Source organism: Rhinoraja longicauda, chromosome 2 (genome assembly GCF_053455715.1).
Source record: "Rhinoraja longicauda isolate Sanriku21f chromosome 2, sRhiLon1.1, whole genome shotgun sequence".
NCBI classification, from domain to species: domain Eukaryota; kingdom Metazoa; phylum Chordata; class Chondrichthyes; order Rajiformes; family Arhynchobatidae; genus Rhinoraja; species Rhinoraja longicauda.
Genome location: NC_135954.1, coordinates 76,910,402 through 76,927,848, shown reverse-complemented (window position 1 = coordinate 76,927,848; position 17,447 = coordinate 76,910,402). Strand labels below are relative to the sequence as shown.

At 41.2% G+C, this 17,447-nt stretch overlaps 1 pseudogene; it reads left to right on the top strand.

Moving 5' to 3' along the window:
* Positions 1-16,604, top strand: part of LOC144606789 (phosphatidylcholine translocator ABCB4-like) — a 34,690-nt pseudogene extending 18,086 nt beyond the window's left edge.
* The last annotated feature ends 843 nt before the right edge of the window (positions 16,605-17,447 follow it).

The window sequence follows — 17,447 nt, the reverse complement described above, 5'->3', positions numbered from 1 at the left end:
ACTGTATGTACATACTAAGTGTCATTTGGGAGACAGGCGGAATGGATTTGTAGTTTGACATGGGATCCTGGGCATCACCTGTCAGTCCATGGCTGCATTTGCCAACTTGTGCACTGTCCGGTTACAAACAGGAACCATGTGGTGCAAGGATAGTGCTGCTGCTGCATAACAGCGCCAGAGACCTGGGTTCGATCCTGACTACGGGTGCTGTCAGTATGGAGTTTGTACAGTATGTTCTCTGGTTTCCTCCTACATTCCAAAGACAAGCAGATTTGAAGGTTAATTTGCTTCTTTAAATTGTCCCTGGTGTGTAGGATAGAACAAGTGTACAGATGATCGCTGGTCAACACACTCAGCAAGCCAAAGGGTATGCTTCCATGTTGTATCTCAAAACTAAACATGTCGTAACCCAAGGACAACCCATAACAAATAAATATTCCTAATCTTTATATTTGATTGTAGTTTAATAATTTATCTGTTGTAAACATGGATTTAATGAAACATCAAATATATTTAATATGCAACAGAGAATGAACATGGACTTATTTCAGAGTTCATAAGAGCTTTTGATAATTGAATAATCATTTAATTATGATTACATGCATAATTAGAAATTTGCTTGAAATTTGCATAGAACAGATGTGCTGCAGGAGACAGCTTGACCATGACATTCATCTATGTTCCTTTACATGTTTATCTCATAGGATAAATTCAATGGTGAACTGAAGTTCTCTAATGTTTACTTCAGATATCTGAGTCGTCCAGAAATCTCAGTGCTTGAGAATTTGTTAATCCAGTTTGAAAAAGGGCACTAGTTGGCAATAGAGGATGTGGTAAAAGCACCTCAGTGAAACTCATAGATTCTATGACCCATTGAAAGGACAGGTGGTAAGCTCAAAATCTTTTGCACTATTAACTGGAGGGGATGCTTTAAGCAGTTTATTCACTTTTTGGTATACTTGTATCCAAAGAAAATGATACCCAAAGTAAAGATAATTTGATATGTACACCTAAATTTGTGCACCATACATTTAGTTGCTTATATTTCTAATTCGAACCGTCAGTGTATGTGAGGGTGAAATTCCACTTTGAACCAATAGATGTGCTGTAGAGCAACTTTATTCTGTTGGGGACACAAAAATCTGAAACTGAAGAAGGGTCCTGACCCGAAAAACCATTTGTCCATTTCTCTCCACAGATGCTACCCAAACTATTGAAACTACCCAAACTACCCAAACTCCAGCACTTTGTTTTTTACTCTTTATTTTGTTGGGGATGACCGAGGGAACAAAATTAATCTTCAGTTATAATGCAGGTAAAATATAGACATAGAGATATGGAAGGTTAAAGGCCCTGCCCCAGTTAGGCGTTTTTTAAGGCGACTGCCGGCGACTGTCATAGTCATAGAGGGTCGCCGAAAAACCAGTGACTGGACCCCCCCTATGACAATGTCTACGACAAGCTACAACAACCTATCACCTAGTCGACGTCAAGCTACGGCAAGCTACCGAAAACCGGCGACCCAATCGTCGTAAGTGGAACGTCCACCTACGACCGCACCTACGACAACCTACCACCACAGAGGCGACACCCTACCACAACTGAAGTCAACCTACGTCCAACCTACGAAAAGCTATGACCCTGAAGACTGAAGACAACTGAAGACAATTCACGTTTCACCCACTTTCCCTATAAAAGGGGGTGTACGGTAGGGTTTCCAATCATTCTGCATCATGACTATTTGAAAGTGATGCCATGAGAAACTACTCTGAAATGCAATAACTTCATACATCAATTTTCCGTCAAAATGTCAAGAATTTCCTTTATTGATATACAAACAAAATGTTAAAATTTTTTGATAAGAACATACAACAGTGCATACAAAAACATTGTAATGAACTTCAAACTTTAAAATTCAAACTTTAAACAGAATACAAGTGCAAAAACATACACACACATACATTTATGGACACATTACACTGATGGATGATCAGATCAAGTCCACACTTGTAATTTGCCGAAGTCAGCATCGGCGACAACCTTAATCACCTGGCGACAACCTGGCGACAACCTATTTCACCAGGTGACAACCTGGCGATAACCTACGACAGCGCCCACGTCAGGAGACCTCAAGCTACGCTCATTGGCATCAAACCAACAGTCGCCAAAAAATTTCAACCCTTCACAAAATCCAGCGACGACCAGAACAACGCTACGACTCTTTGGAGACTACTCACGATCATGCCCATAACACCCTGGCGACCGTGCGATGAAAGCCTAGTCGCCTGTAGTCACCTAAAAAATCGCCGAACTAGGACAGGACCATAAGGTGTGAAAACAAGACATCAAAAGAGATGGCACTAAAAGGGAAATGTAGAATAGATTATTTTTAGCTAGAAGAAGGTGACAAAAAAGGGAACAGAGATAAAATGTAATCGGGGGGACAGTCAGACTGGTCAGAGAACTTGGGAGGGATGGAGAGAGAGGGAAAGCAAAGGTTACTTGAAGTTAGAGAAGTCAATATTCATACCACTGCCCAAGCGAAATATGAGTTGCTGTTCCTCCAATTTGTGCTGGGCCTCACTCTGACAATGGAGGAGGCCCAGGACAGAAAGGTCAGTGTGAGAATAGAAGGGGGAGTTAAAGTGTTTAGCAACCGGGAGATCAGGTAGGTTTAAGCGGACGGGGCGGAGGTGTTCAGCAAAACGATCGCAGAGCTTACGCTAGGTCTCTCCGATATATAGGAGTCCGTGCCTGGAACTGCGGATACAGTAGATGAGGTTGGAGAAGATGCAAGTGAACCTCTGCCTCACCTGGAAAAACTCTTTTGATGTTTCGTTTTCACACCTTAGCCATCCTTATCTCTGTGTCTCCCTTTCCCCTGACTCTCAGTCTGAAGAAGGGTCTCGATCCAAAATATCACCCATTCTTTCTATCCAGAGATGATGCTTGTCCCGCTGAGTTACCCAGCATTTTGTGTCTACCTTTGGTGTAAGCCAGCATCTGCAGTTCCTTCCTACACATGATGCAGGTCAAATCAGGTCGAGTTTATTGCCGTGTACAGAAGTACGATAAGGTACAGGTACAATGAAAAATTAGCTTGCGGTAACATCACAGGCACATAAACTCAGACAATGTGCAAAATATACATTGGCATTGCAGTAAACCCTCGTTATAATGGACCATGCGGTGGGGGGGGAATAATGTCTGTTATAACCAAATATCAGCTCTAACCGAGTATGTTATTATCATTGAAATTAGCTCAATCAAAGAACTGCAGATAATGGTTAATACTCAAAAGAGACAAAAAGTGCTGAAGTAACAGTCGGTCAGGCAACATCACTGGAGAATATGGATAGGTGATGTTGGGACCCTTCTTCAAACTGATTCAGTCTGCTGAGTCACTCTGGCACTTTGTGTCATTTCACCTTAAAACTGGACGCCAATTGCACTGGTCTGCACCAACGAGCCCTTCTTCACAGGTTAATGGCACTGGTGTTGTGGCGCACTTTGTAGCCCCCGGGGACAGCGCTTTCTTCAGGCCGCTGCCGAAGACAAAACGTGTTCGGTTACCATGGGGGTCCTTTCTCTCTCACCTTCTGCCGCTTCCAAGGTGAAGTATGTTGGCGTCACTAGGGGAGAAATAGGAGGTGGGGGAAGTGACCGTGGGCAGAACGACGGGAGGAGGAGGCAGTGGCGGTCGAGCGGGTAGTGGGAGCAGAAAACCCCACCACCGACAACAAGCAGCAGCAGCAGGTGAGAGGGGAGGGAGCCGCACAGTCACCGAATGCGTCTTGTCACTGATGGTGGCCCGAAGAAAGCGCTCTACCCTGGGACTACAACACGAGCTGCAACAACAACCGTGTCACCATACTGCACAGTTGGTGAAAAGGAACTCGCTGGTGAACCTTGTGAATCGGGGGTGGGATCAGAAGCTGTGGCTCTAAACGACCGGGGAGATGGTACGAGCCAGGGGTGACATTGTCTACTATATCTGAAATCCGATATAAAGGGGTCTGTCAAAACGAGGTCTGTTAATTTACCTTGTATGTAAATTATCCAAGACAGTGAAAAGAAAAAAATGTGCAGAATTGAGACTTTAGTGCTGAACACAATTAAAAACGAAGTCCATGTTGGTGAAAGAAATGGCCCATATTGTTCCATTGCTGAGGTAGGATTAGAGTTGTTGAAGGAAAGTTTCTGTTCCTGAGTTAGTGGTGTGAGGCTTAAAGCTTTGGTACCTCCTGCCTCACAGTAGCAGGGAAGAGAGGGCGTAGCCCAGATGGCGAGGATACTTGATGATAGATGCTACCTTCTTGAGGCAGCCCCTCAGGTACAATCTTTTGATGGCGGGGTGGGCTGTTCCCATGATGGACTGGGTTGAATCCACCATGCTCTGCAGCCCCAGGAGTCAATAATATTTAGTTGTGATGTGCATTGGGACGAGAGAATTTTAATTCTTGTCATCTTGTGTTGAAATTCTTATATTCCTCTCATGTTCCTGAGCCCTAGAATTGCCGCACCAGGCCTTGATGCAACCAGTCAGAATACTTTCTACAGTGCATCTGTGGAGGTTTGTTAGAGTATTCGGGGACATGCTGGATCTCTTTAAACTTCTAAGAAAGTAGACGTGCCGGTGTGCCTTCTTTGTGGGTGTGATGTATGGGCGCAGGACAGGTCATCCAAGATATTAAACCTCTCCAACCCGGAATTTAAAACTGCTAACTTTCTCCACCACCCAACTCACCAGTGAAAATGCCATGTTATCACCTAACTTCCTCGTTCAGAAATCAACAATTAGTTGCTTGGTTTTGTTGGCATTGAGCAAAAGGCTGTTGTTCACCACCTGTGATTCAACCAACAACAATAAATTATGAATTGCTTGTGAATCGGTTTTCCATTTTACATCCCATCTGGTTAACTTCAATGGAAAGGAGAATAGGCAGTCTAAAGGTAAAAAGTAAGAGGCATTACTCCCTTATCTCAATAAATAATGATTTGCACAAGAATAAGACCCAAGTATCTGTAAAAGTAACAGTAAAAGTATAGCATTTTTTTCAATATTTGTTGTACACTATGTCATTGACTTTTAGGCTGATATATTGATTACAATTTGATGAACCCGCAGATAGCATTTAAGAGGCTTTTAGATTGGCACACGGCTATGCAGGGAATGGAGGGATATGAATCATGTGTAGGTAGTTGAAGATAGTTTATCTTGCCATTACGTAGAAATAAGGAACTACAGAAGAAAAACACAAAGTGCTGTCGTAACTCAGTGGGTGAAACGACAAAAGACAATAAGTGCTTGACTACCTCAGCGGATCAAACAACAAAAGACAATAAGTGCTGGAGTAGCTCCGCGGATCCCGAAGGAAGGTCCTGGCCTGAAACATCATCTATCCATTTGGGATCAGACAGGGATGCTGTCTGACCCGCTGAGTTACTCCAACACTTTGTATATATTTTTAATCTTGGCATTATGTTTGGCACAGACAGTGGACTGAACTTGTTCCTAAGCTGTACTATTCTATGTTCATGATGTTATTCTTCCATTGGTGTCTGACACTACACGTGTAAGTAGCTGAATCAGGGGTATGCATACTAATCTGTATATTAGTATAGGATGGCACAGCGATTAGACCTGCTGCCTCACTCACATCGTCAGAGACCAGCGTTCAATCCTGGCATCCAGTACTGTCCATGTATAGTGTGCACGTTCCTCCAGATGCTTCAGTTTCCTCCCATGCCCAAAGATCTGCAGATTGGTAGATACCAACCGTGTAGTGCCTGAGGAGGAAGTTGAGGCAGGTACCATCACAACACTGAAAAAAACATTTGAATAAGTACATGGATAGGATAGATTTAGAGGGTGGGATTCCTGTAGATGGGGCATGTTGGTCAATGTGGGCAAGTTGGGCCAAAGGACCTGTTTGCCTGCTGTATGATTCTCTGACTCTAACCTGCTATACCTTCTGCTGACAGGAGCAGGAGGAAGGAATGATTGGGGTGGGACTTCTTTGATTATTTGGGCTGCTTTTCCAAAGCAGCTTGAAGAGTGGATGTAATCAATGATGAGAAGTCTGTTCTGTGTAATGGACAGGGCCACATCTACAATTCTCTGCAATTTCTTGTGGTCTTGGGCAGAGCTATTCACAAACCAAGCTCTGACGCAAGCTAACAGTATGCTTTGTATCGCATTAAGCTCTAGCTCTGCTAAATGGCAAATGCACATTCTTGACTGCAAAGTGCCTGATGTAACTGAGATCGCAAGGCTATGTCACTTTGTCTTGTGAGATATACCAAACTGAGCGATTCTCCAGCCACAGGTTCAGCTTCACTTTGGCAAAGTCATTGATCCCTGGCACTTTATGTAGAGCTGATACATTACACCTATATTATGTTACACATTTGAGCATCCATCTTGGGAACATTCAACTTCTAAAGATAGTCAGAAACTTTTAGGCTTGGAAATAAGCACCACTAATAAAATGATCGTGATCTCTGTTTTTTTGAAGTAATGGTTGGTAGCATGATCAACAGATCACTTGACAATAATAAACTAAACAAAAATAACTTAACTTAAATTGAAGACAGCTTGCAGTCAACACCTCCCTCTTGTGGCACGTAGTATAACAGCAAACATATTGAACGTGCCGCAAGATCATATGGTTATTACATTTGTCTGAAGCTCCTCTCCTCATCAGTTTATTATAGGTGTCAATGTGATTGTAATGAAATAAACCTATGCCAAAATTTTGAGAGGGAAGTTTCAAATAAACATCCAATTTTCAGGAATATATTTACAATTATGTTAAAATTAAATTATTTATATAATTTTGCAATAAATTCCAGCTCAAGTTAAGATCATTTAATGATCAATGTCACTTTGGAAAGTTGGGTAGCCATGACCTATTAAGTGGTGGAGCAGGTTCAAGAGGCTCTGAAGCCCACTCAAGTTTCTAACACATATGTCTGCACATGTTTGTGACTGTATATATGTAGAATCAGCTTGTCCTCCACTCAAGTTGTTCCAACACAAATATTAAACATTGGCATCTTCATGACGAAGTAAAAGGTCACCCAAGTGAATTCTGTGCACAAAAAAAACAAAACAGCACTAACTTGGCCTAATTGCAATCCTGTCAGCCTGCTGGAAATATTTACTCATCATAAATCTGTGTAAGAAAAACACTCTGCATGGGTTTCTTCAGGAACACTCAACCCAAGAGATCAAGAGTATTGATTTGGCACCAGATTTTTATTTTATTTTTATTTTTCAGAGATACAGCGTGGAAACAGGCCCTTCGGCCCACCGAGTTCGCGCCGACCAGAAATCCCCGCACAATACGCACTAGGGACAATTTACATTTATATCAAGCCAATTAACCTCCAGACCTGTACGTCTCCAGATATGAACTGGAGCAATGAAAGTCTGTCTTACTCAATGATTCTGCTCAATTCAAATCTTCTCGGGTAATAAAGAAGTCTGTGCCTACTTGCAGCAAGGTTTGTATTTGGGCCAATAAGTATCATTTGAGGTTGAAGTAACATTGAGGCTGATGTTAGCAATGATCATCTCCCAAAAAAGAGGGGTCTAACCTCAGGAAAAGTTTAATGGAAATAAGCAGTGCAGGTTTTTTTTACACTGAGAGTTGCGGGCGCCTGGAAGTCACTGCCAGGATGGTGGTAGAGACAAATACGATAATGCTGTTTGCATTGTACAAAAATGCTGCTTTTAGATAGGCACATGGAAGTGCAGGAATAGAGGAATGTGAATCATGTACACGCAGATTACAACAGTTTAACGGCATCGTGTTCAGCACAAACATTGTGGGCCAAGGGGCCCATTCCTGTGCTGTTATGTTCTATGTAACCTCCTCTTGATATTCAATGGCATTAGCTTTATTGAAACAATCACCATTACCTTGAAATATAACTATTTTCCATGTAAATACTGCAGACTAGTTTTCTCTGGTGAGAAATTCCCCATATTCTCTACATAATCCACAAGGCACAAGTCGGGAGTGTGATAGAACATTCTACATGCACCTGAAGGAGAGAGGCTCTAACATCACTCTGGAAGTTCATCAGAGGACATTGTACCATCTGATATTCATGCCCCCCACTAAAGGTGTGCCTGTCAGCTTTAACTACCATGTATAAGATACACACTGCAACCCAGGAAAATTGCTTCCTCAACTCCTTCCAAATGTCTGCACCAGCCCTCTAGGACAGGGAAGCAAGCACACCTGTACCAAGTCCCCCAATATCCCATCTTGAACTTTTCTAGCCGTTCCTTCATTTTAACTAGGCTTTGGAACTTGTAGTAGTATCTACACAGCACAGATCACAGCATTTCAAAGCAACAAACTAAGGACAACTCCCAAAGGACAATTAAGGATGGCCACAATGACCATGTCCCATGGATAGAAATAATATCAAATTTCATGCTATTTAAACATTATTCTCTGTTAATGTTAATATTTCCCATTTATGGTAAATGATGTACCGTAAGTGATGTACAAATTATTTACTATCTCATTGAGGGTTGTATCAAGTAAATATATTAATATTACAATGAGAAAAGGTAGTTTATTACTCGTATTCATTTCACTACAATATGAATAAATGATAAAGTAGATTACATTTTTTAAATTTTAACTCTAGCTTCTAGATGGAGTTGATATCAGAACCATTAACATCCAATGGCTTTGATCCCAGATTGGAATTGTATCCCAGGAGCCTGTACTCTTCAGTAGGAGCATTGCAGAAAATATTGCCTATGGTGACAACAGCAGGACTGTGTCACAGGAGGAAATTGAGAAGGCAGCAAAAGCAGCAAATATCCACTCCTTTATTGAACAACTCCCTGATGTAAGTTAATCCATTATCAAATGAACAATAAACATCATAATTATCTTATAGTGGATGGTCCTTTCATAATTGGTGTCAATTGAAGCAAAGGCTGTGTCAATCAGCATTTGACATCACAATTATGAAAGATCCAGCCTTTCTGAAACAAAATGGTTCAGACAAAATAACTAATAAAATAATATGCTACGTTATAGAATTGCTATATGTCAAAGCGTCATTCTGTTCTTTTTTGTTGAATAATCAATTCAATGTTCCAGTGATATTGTTGCCCTTTGGGAAATTCTCCAGCTAGCTTAGATCATGGAACAGCTGGTAGAAGCTTCAGCCAAAAGTCTTGCATTACCACCACCACATCAGCCACTGTGAAAGGTTCTACGAGAACAGATGCGGTGCCAGCTGCACCTCTATGATAATGCCATTTCATGGCCCATTTGATTCTTTTTCTAAAAAATATTTTAAAACATTCTTTAAATTATATAGAGTGCCCTCCATAACGTTTGGGGCAAAGACCCATCATTTATTTATTTGCCTCTGTTCTCCACAATTTGAGATTTATAATAGAAAAATTCACATGTGGTTAAAGTGCACATTGTCAGATTTTATTAAAGGGTATTTTTATAAATTTTGGTTTCACCATGTCAAAATTACAGCTGTGTTTATACATAGTCCTCCCATTTCAGGCCACCATAATGTTTGGGACACATGGTTTCACAGGTGTTTGTAATTGCTCAGGTTTAAATGCCTCCTTAATGCAGGTATAAGAGAGCTCTCAGCACCTAGTCTTACCATCACCATTGGAAACTTTTATTGTTGTTTATCAACATGAGGACTAAAGTTGTGCCAATGAAAGTCAAAGCAGCCATATGAGACTGAGAAACAAGAATAAAACTGTTAGAGATATCAGCCAAACCTTAGGCTCACCAAAATCAACTGTTTGGAACATCATTAAGAAGAAAGAGAGCATCGTTGAGCTTACTATTCGCAAAGGGACTGACAGGCCAAGGAAGACCTCCACAGCTGATGACAGAAGAATTCTCTCAATAATAAAGAAAAATCCCCAAACACCTGTCCGACAGATCAGAAGCACTCTTCAGGAGTCAGGTGTAGATTTGTCAATGACCACTGTCCGCAGAAGACTTCATGAACAGAAATACTGAGGCTACACTACAAGATACAAACCACTGGTTAGCTGCAAAAATAGGATGGCCGAATTACAATTTGCCAAGAAGTACTTAAAAGAGCAACCACAGTTCTGGAAAAAGGTCTTGTGGACCGATGAGACGAAGATTAATTTATATCAGAGTGATGGCAAGGGCAAAGTATGGAGGACAGAAGGAACTGCCCAAGATCCAAAGCACACCACCTCATGTGAAACACGGTGATGGGGATGTTATGGCCTGGGCATGTATGGCTGCTGAAGGTACTGGCTCACTTATCTTCAGTGATGATACAACTGCTGATGGTAGTAGCATAATGAATTCTGAAGTGTATAGATACATCCTATCTGCTCAAGTTCAAACAAATGCCTCAAAACTCATTGACCGGCGGTTCATTCTACAGCAAGACAATGATCCCAAACATACTGCTAAAGCAACAAAGGAGTTTTTCAAAGCCAAAATATGGTCAATTCTTGAATGGCCAAGTCAATCACCCGATCTGAACCCAATTGAGCATGCCTTTTATATGCTGAAGAGAAAACTGAAGACTAGCCCCAAAAACAAGCATAAGCTAAAGACGGCTATAATACAAGCCTGGCAGAGCATCACCAGAGAAGACACCCAGAAACTGGTGATGTCCATGAATTGTAGACTTCAAGCAGTTATTGCATGCAAAGGATAGGCAACAAAATACTAAACATGATGACTTTCATTTACATGACATTGCTGTGTCCCAAACATTATGGTGCCCTGAAATGGGGGGACTATGTATAAATACTGCTGTAATTTCTACATGGTGAAACCAAAATGTATAAAAATGGCCTTTATTAAAATCTGATAATGTGCACTTTAACCACATGTGATTTTTTCTATTACAAATCTCAAATTGTGGAGTACAGAGGCAAATAAATAAATGATGGGTCTTTGTCCCAAACATTATGGAGGGCACTGTAATTGGTCAGAAGGTGATATGTATTACATTGACTATCCGACCTCTGCATATTTCCATTTGCTGATAATGTTTATGGTCTTTATTTAATCAAGTCAAGAAACATTCATTCAATATCTCATGTTGTGCATTAGTGCTGAGAGTAGTCACATACAGAAAGCAATTAAATATTTGCTGACTGCATCATAAGTTTGTTTGATACAAACATTTTACAGTTCAAACATGTTTCCTAACCTGAATTTATAGTGTCAGATAAAACTGACTGTATTACCTCAGAGCCAAGAGCTAACCAGACTGAGCTGAATCACTTTGTTAAGTATACGTTTAATGTAATGTATAGTGAAAAATCTGCTTGGGTTTCCCAGCAGTGTTTGCAATCCAGCAGTAAGCAGTGGGAACATTCTACTGGCCAAAGATGTAAAACTATGTGGTGTACGTAAAGTGACGACAGCTGTATACAGATGATAGAATTAGACAATAGACAATAGACAATAGGTGCAGGAGTAGGCCATTCAGCCCTTCGAGCCAGCACCGCCATTCAATGCGATCATGGCTGATCACTCTCAATCAGTACCCCGTTCCTGCCTTCTCCCCATACCCCCTCACTCCGCTATCCTTAAGAGCTCTATCCAGCTCTCTCTTGAAAGCATCCAACGAACTGGCCTCCACTGCCTTCTGAGGCAGAGAATTCCACACCTTCACCACCCTCTGACTGAAAAAGTTCTTCCTCATCTCCGTTCTAAATGGCCTACCCCTTATTCTTAAACTGTGGCCCCTTGTTCTGGACTCCCCCAACATTGGGAACATGTTATCTGCCTCTAATGTGTCCAATCCCCTAATTATTTTATATGTTTCAATAAGATCCCCCCTCATCCTTCTAAATTCCAGTGTATACAAGCCCAATCGATCCAGCCTTTCAGACTTCCCAGTGATGTTTCATAATGTGCTATAATTAATTCAATGGCCTTTGTCATTTTCAAATTGACACTCTATGATTTTTCCCAAATTGTTACCATGACTATATTACGTTCATGAAAATATTACAGATTTGTTGGTGCAGTCGCACGTATTGGGATATTAAACCACAGACAAAGCAGCCTTTCAAAAATTTGCGAATTTACAGTAGAATATTTTGCTTAAATCAGCAATTTAAAATACTCTTTATGGTTGTCTATCTGAGGTTTTTGTTAAGTGAAGCATACTCTATTATTGTAAAAGGATGGATTGTTTATTTTGTGATTGTAGTTTAAGAAAAAAGACAAGTGCCATCAAACTAGACAAAGCCTTTTGATGACTATGCACCTTGGATTAATGTATTGTCGGGATCCTTTTCAATATTAGAAGTACAACACTACAGTTGGAGAGAAAGATGTCCAATTATCAGGTGGACAAAAGCAATGAATAGCCCTAATATGCAAACCAAAAATTCTGCTGCTGGATGAAGCAACGTCTGTGCTTGACAGAGAGAGTGAACAGGTAAGATCATCTCTAAGAGTAAAAAGTAAAATAAAATAGAAGCAAGATATTTGACTTAGATACACACAATAGTGGAACCAACCAGTTACTTAGAGCAAGAAGGTAGGTTCATTTTCATTGGTTTAAAAACTAAAACCGTAATCTCACTTTGTTTCCAGATGTTGATTAGTCTGCTAAATATTTGCTTCTTTTTTTTACAACCCCATTCTGACCATCCCCTCTCTTAGCCCACCATTGCCTCTGATCCCCTTTCCCTGTGTGTCTTAAATATAACCTGAGTACAAATGTTTTCCATTTATATACCGAAAAGACCATCAGCATAGATATTCACCCTCACATGATTAATCTACATGGGGAGTATGTAAGGAGTGTCCCTTGGATCTATTCACATAAGTGCATTACGTTTTTTTTTACACCTTTGCAAACATTTTACTCTTAACTAATATCACTCAAACTAATATTTCTTCTCAATTACCATCAATAGGATTTTGCCTGTGTGCATTAATTGTCACTAGGAGCTGCACTGTGACACTGCCAGCAGAGTGGCTGCCTGACAGCTCCAGAGAACTGGGTTTAATCCTGACCTCCTGTGCTGCCTGTGTTTTTTCTCTCTATTGATGGCTGGTCTCCCTCTGGTTTCACTATTTGGCTACTGTAAACTGCCACTAGGGTACAGATAAGTGGTAGAATCCTGGAGGAGGCGGGTTGTTGATGGGATTGTGAGGAGGATAAAGTGGGATAGGTTAAGATTAGTGTTAAAATGAGTGCTGTATGGTCGCTACACACCTCGTGGGCAGAAAGGCCTGTTTCCATGCTCCACCTCTCCACAACTCTCTGATAACTATCTTGAGATGGACTTATCATGGCTTTCATTATTTCAGACCATGACAAAGCGCTTAACTGCACATATATTATATCTAATGTGTTGTCACTTTGTGAAGTAGGGAAATCTTTCGCACAGCAAAACTGCAAATAGAGCTTTGGGATACAAGACCAACACGATCTGCATAATTGCTACCACAATATTTCTTTTAGCGCAGATTATTACAGCAGGCTAACCCTGAATCCTTCCAGAGTCTTACCTTTCTTGAGAAAATATGATTCAAATTCAGAAAGATGTACTAAGTATATGTAATATTTTGTCCTGAGGATGGACAACCGATGATCAGTCCATTGAAATCCATTGCTGCACAGCAGCAGATCCCTGTCCCTCACTGATCATTACCAAATTCCATGACAGATCTCGCCACTCTACCTTTGTGATGCTCTAAATCCCTTTATATTTGGAAGAAGATCTTTCCTTTCTTTGTCTCACTTTCACAACTAAGATTTTAGGCATTTGACAAGGTTCTGCTCTGGAAGGTTAGATCGCATGGGATCCAAGGAGAGATAGCTGAATGGATAGCAAATATACTCCATGGAAGGAAGCAGAGGGTGATGATGGAAGGTTGCTTCTCGGACTGGAGCCCTATGACTAGTGGTGTGCCTCGGGGATCAGTGCTGGGGCCGTTACTGTTTGGCATCTACATCAATGATTTAGATGAGAACATACAGAGCAAGAATAGCAAGTTTGCTGATGATACAAAAGTGGGTGGTTTTGCAGATAGTGAAGATGGTTGTGAAAGATTTCAGCAGGATCTGGATCGATTGGTCAGGTGGGCTGAGGAATGGTTGATGGAATTTAATACAGAGAAGTGTGAGGTGTTGCATTTTGGGAGGTCTAACAAGGGAAGGACCTACATAGTGAATGGTAGGCCCCTGGGTAGTGTTGTAGAGCAGAGGGATCTAGGAGTGCAGGTGTGTAGTTCATTGAAGGTGAGTCGCAGGTAGATAAGGTGGTCAAAAAGACTTTTGGCACATTGGCCTTCATCAGTCTGAGTATTGAGTTGGGAGGTCATATTGCAGTTGTATAAGACGTTGGTGAGACCGCATTTAGAATATAGTGTTCAGTTCTGGGCACCATGTTATATGAAAGATATTGTCAAGCTTGAAAGGGTTCAGAGAAGGTTTACAAGGATGTTGCCAGGACTAGAGGGTGTGAGCTAAAGGGAGACAATAGACAATAGGTGCAGGAGGAGGCCATTCGGCCCTTCGAGCCAGCACCGCCATTCAATGTGATCATGGCTGATCATTCTCAATCAGTACCCCATTCCTGCCTTCTCCCCATACCCCCTGACTCCGCTATCCTTAAGAGCTCTATCTAGCTCTCTTTTGAATGCATTCAGAAAATTGGCCTCCACTGCCTTCTGAGGCAGAGAATTCCACAGATTCACAACTCTCTGACTGAAAATGTTTTTCCTCATCTCAGTTCTAAATGGCCTACCCCTTATTCTTAAACTGTGGCCCCTTGTTCTGGACTCCCCCAACATTGGGAACATGTTTCCTGCCTCTAACGTGTCCAACCCCTTAATAATCTTATACGTTTCGATAAGATCTCCTCTCATCCTTCTAAATTCCAATGTATACGAGCCTAGTCGCTCCAGTCTTTCAAGATATGACAGTCCCGCCATTCTGGGAATTAACCTAGTAAACCTACGCTGCACGCCCTCATTAGCAAGAATATCCTTCCTCAAATTTGGAGACCAAAACTGCACACAGTACTCCAGGTGCGGTCTCACTAGGGCCCTGTACAACTGCAGAAGGACCTCTTTGCTCCTATACTCAACTCCTCTTGTTATGAAGGCCAACATTCCATTGGCTTTCTTCACTGCCTGCTGTACCTGCATGCTTCCTTTCAGTGACTGATGCACTAGGACTCCCAGATCTCGTTGTACGTCCCGTTTTCCTAACTTGACACCATTCAGATAATACTCTGCCTTCCTATTCTTACCACCAAAGTGGATAACCTCACACTTATCCACATTAAACAGCATCTGCCATGCATCCGCCCACTCACACAACCTGTCCAAGTCCTCACGGTTCACACTACCACCCAGCTTTGTATCATCTGCAAATTTGCTAATGGTACTTTTAATCCCTTCACCCAAGTCAAATCCCTTCATCCAAGGTTGAGTAGGCTGGGTCTCTATTCCTTGGAGGGCAGGAGGATGAGGGGTGATCTTATTGAGATGTATGAAATCATGAGAGGAATAGATTGGGTAGATGCCCAGAGTCTCTTGCCCAGAGTAGGGGAATCGAGCACCAGAGACACAGATTCAAGGTTGAAGGGAAAAGATGTAATGGAAATCTGAGGGGTAACTTTTTCACATAAAGGTTGGTGGCTGTATGGAACAAGCTGTCAGGCTGGGACTATCCCAACATTTAAGAAAAGTTGGACAGGTACATGGATAGGACTGATTTGGAGGGAATATGGACCAAGAGCAGGCAGATGGGACTAGTGTAGCTGGGACATGTCAGCCGATGTGGGCAAGTTGGGCCGAGGGGCCTGTTTCCACACTGTATCACTCTATGACTTAAACTGTCTTCACCTACACTCCCTAAACCTTTATGTCTCTTTTTTTTGCTTTATCCTTCTCCACTTTCAAGTTCTTAAATTCATTTCTCAGATCTACCACTCAGTAATCTTTTCAACCTAGATTTAATATCCATTAATTTAATTCCTCATGTGAGGCATTTTTCTATGATATTAATGCATAATGAATTGCAAAGATAAATTGTTACATGCTTTTGGTTTGTAAAACAAATCAACATTTTGCGTTTACTGAAGCAAAATATTCCAAGGTAGTTCAGAAAAACATTATCAAGAAATATCTGCATCTTCTTTTAGAATGTGAGTGTGTGGGGAGATAAGTAGAAAACTCCACCCAGAATTTCCTGCTTTGATTGCCACAAGCTCATTGAAATTTGTGTTGATGTAATATCTAAATATGTGTAATAAAACCAAGACATAGTCCTACAGAGCATAAACCTTTATGGGAATTGTGTAATTAAACCCAAGTTAGCGACCAAAATTCATGAACATTGCAAATATTGAAAGCCTCAATTGTATATTGATCCTTTAAAGCAAGTGCCTTCTCTTTCAGATTGCCCAGGAGGCTCTTGACGAGGCAAGGAAAGGAAGGACCTTGTCTCACTGTCTGACAACAGTACAGAATGCAGATGTGATAGCTGTTATCCACAAGGGTAAAGTAATAGAACAGGGTACACATGTGCCACGATTAGCACATTGTCAGGCGTACTATTGAGAATCTATGCTATTAGCTGGTATAGTCAATTAGAGATATTATATTTTGTTGTAGTAAAGATGGTTTCTTTTGTTGTTTTAGCTAATATAAAATGGATGCTTATTTTAGTGGAAAGCAGTAAGATGGATGCTTGTGGCAGAAATGTTATCCTTGGGAACAGAATGTGTTTGTCCCTTTACGAGTGATAAGGAGTGTACAGAAGAGATGGGCTATTGTCCTCTCCCACTCTGTCTGACTGCGAGTACTGTGTATTGAAACAGTAAAGCAAGGTCATGCAGCTGCGAGATTGCTCGTCTATAGAGATAAGAAAGTTTCTTTCTTATTAGCAACTCCTTATTTGGGTGCGTGTGAAAGTAGGAAAAGTTTGAATCCACGCTAGGTAAATTGATGCGTTTCTCTAAATACATGTGACTTATATTAATGGTTTGGTTTTTGAGCATGTGACCTGTATCAATGATTTTGTCTTCTCTGTAACCATGGAAATTGTATTAGATGTGTAATTGGTCATTGTATTAGATGTGTAATTGGTCCTTGATTTCTTTTTGTCACACCTCTCTTTTTCTGTATAAAAAAGTAAACAATCGTGGAGAAGTTGTTCTTCCCCTGCCCTGAGTTGAGGTCTCTTCAGACACTAGTGTTGTGTCTGGAGATCTTCTCGGGAAGAACCCCATGGTGGAATAAATCTGATGTGCTAATCCAGTATCACGTGTGATTATTCAGACTGAAGGTAAAGAATTTGATTTAACATTTGGTGGCAGCGGTGGGATTTCAAAAGACAATTACCACGAGTTCGCGGCCAAGGAGCTGAGAAGTCTCGGAGGCAGAGAGAGGAATTGGGCCCCC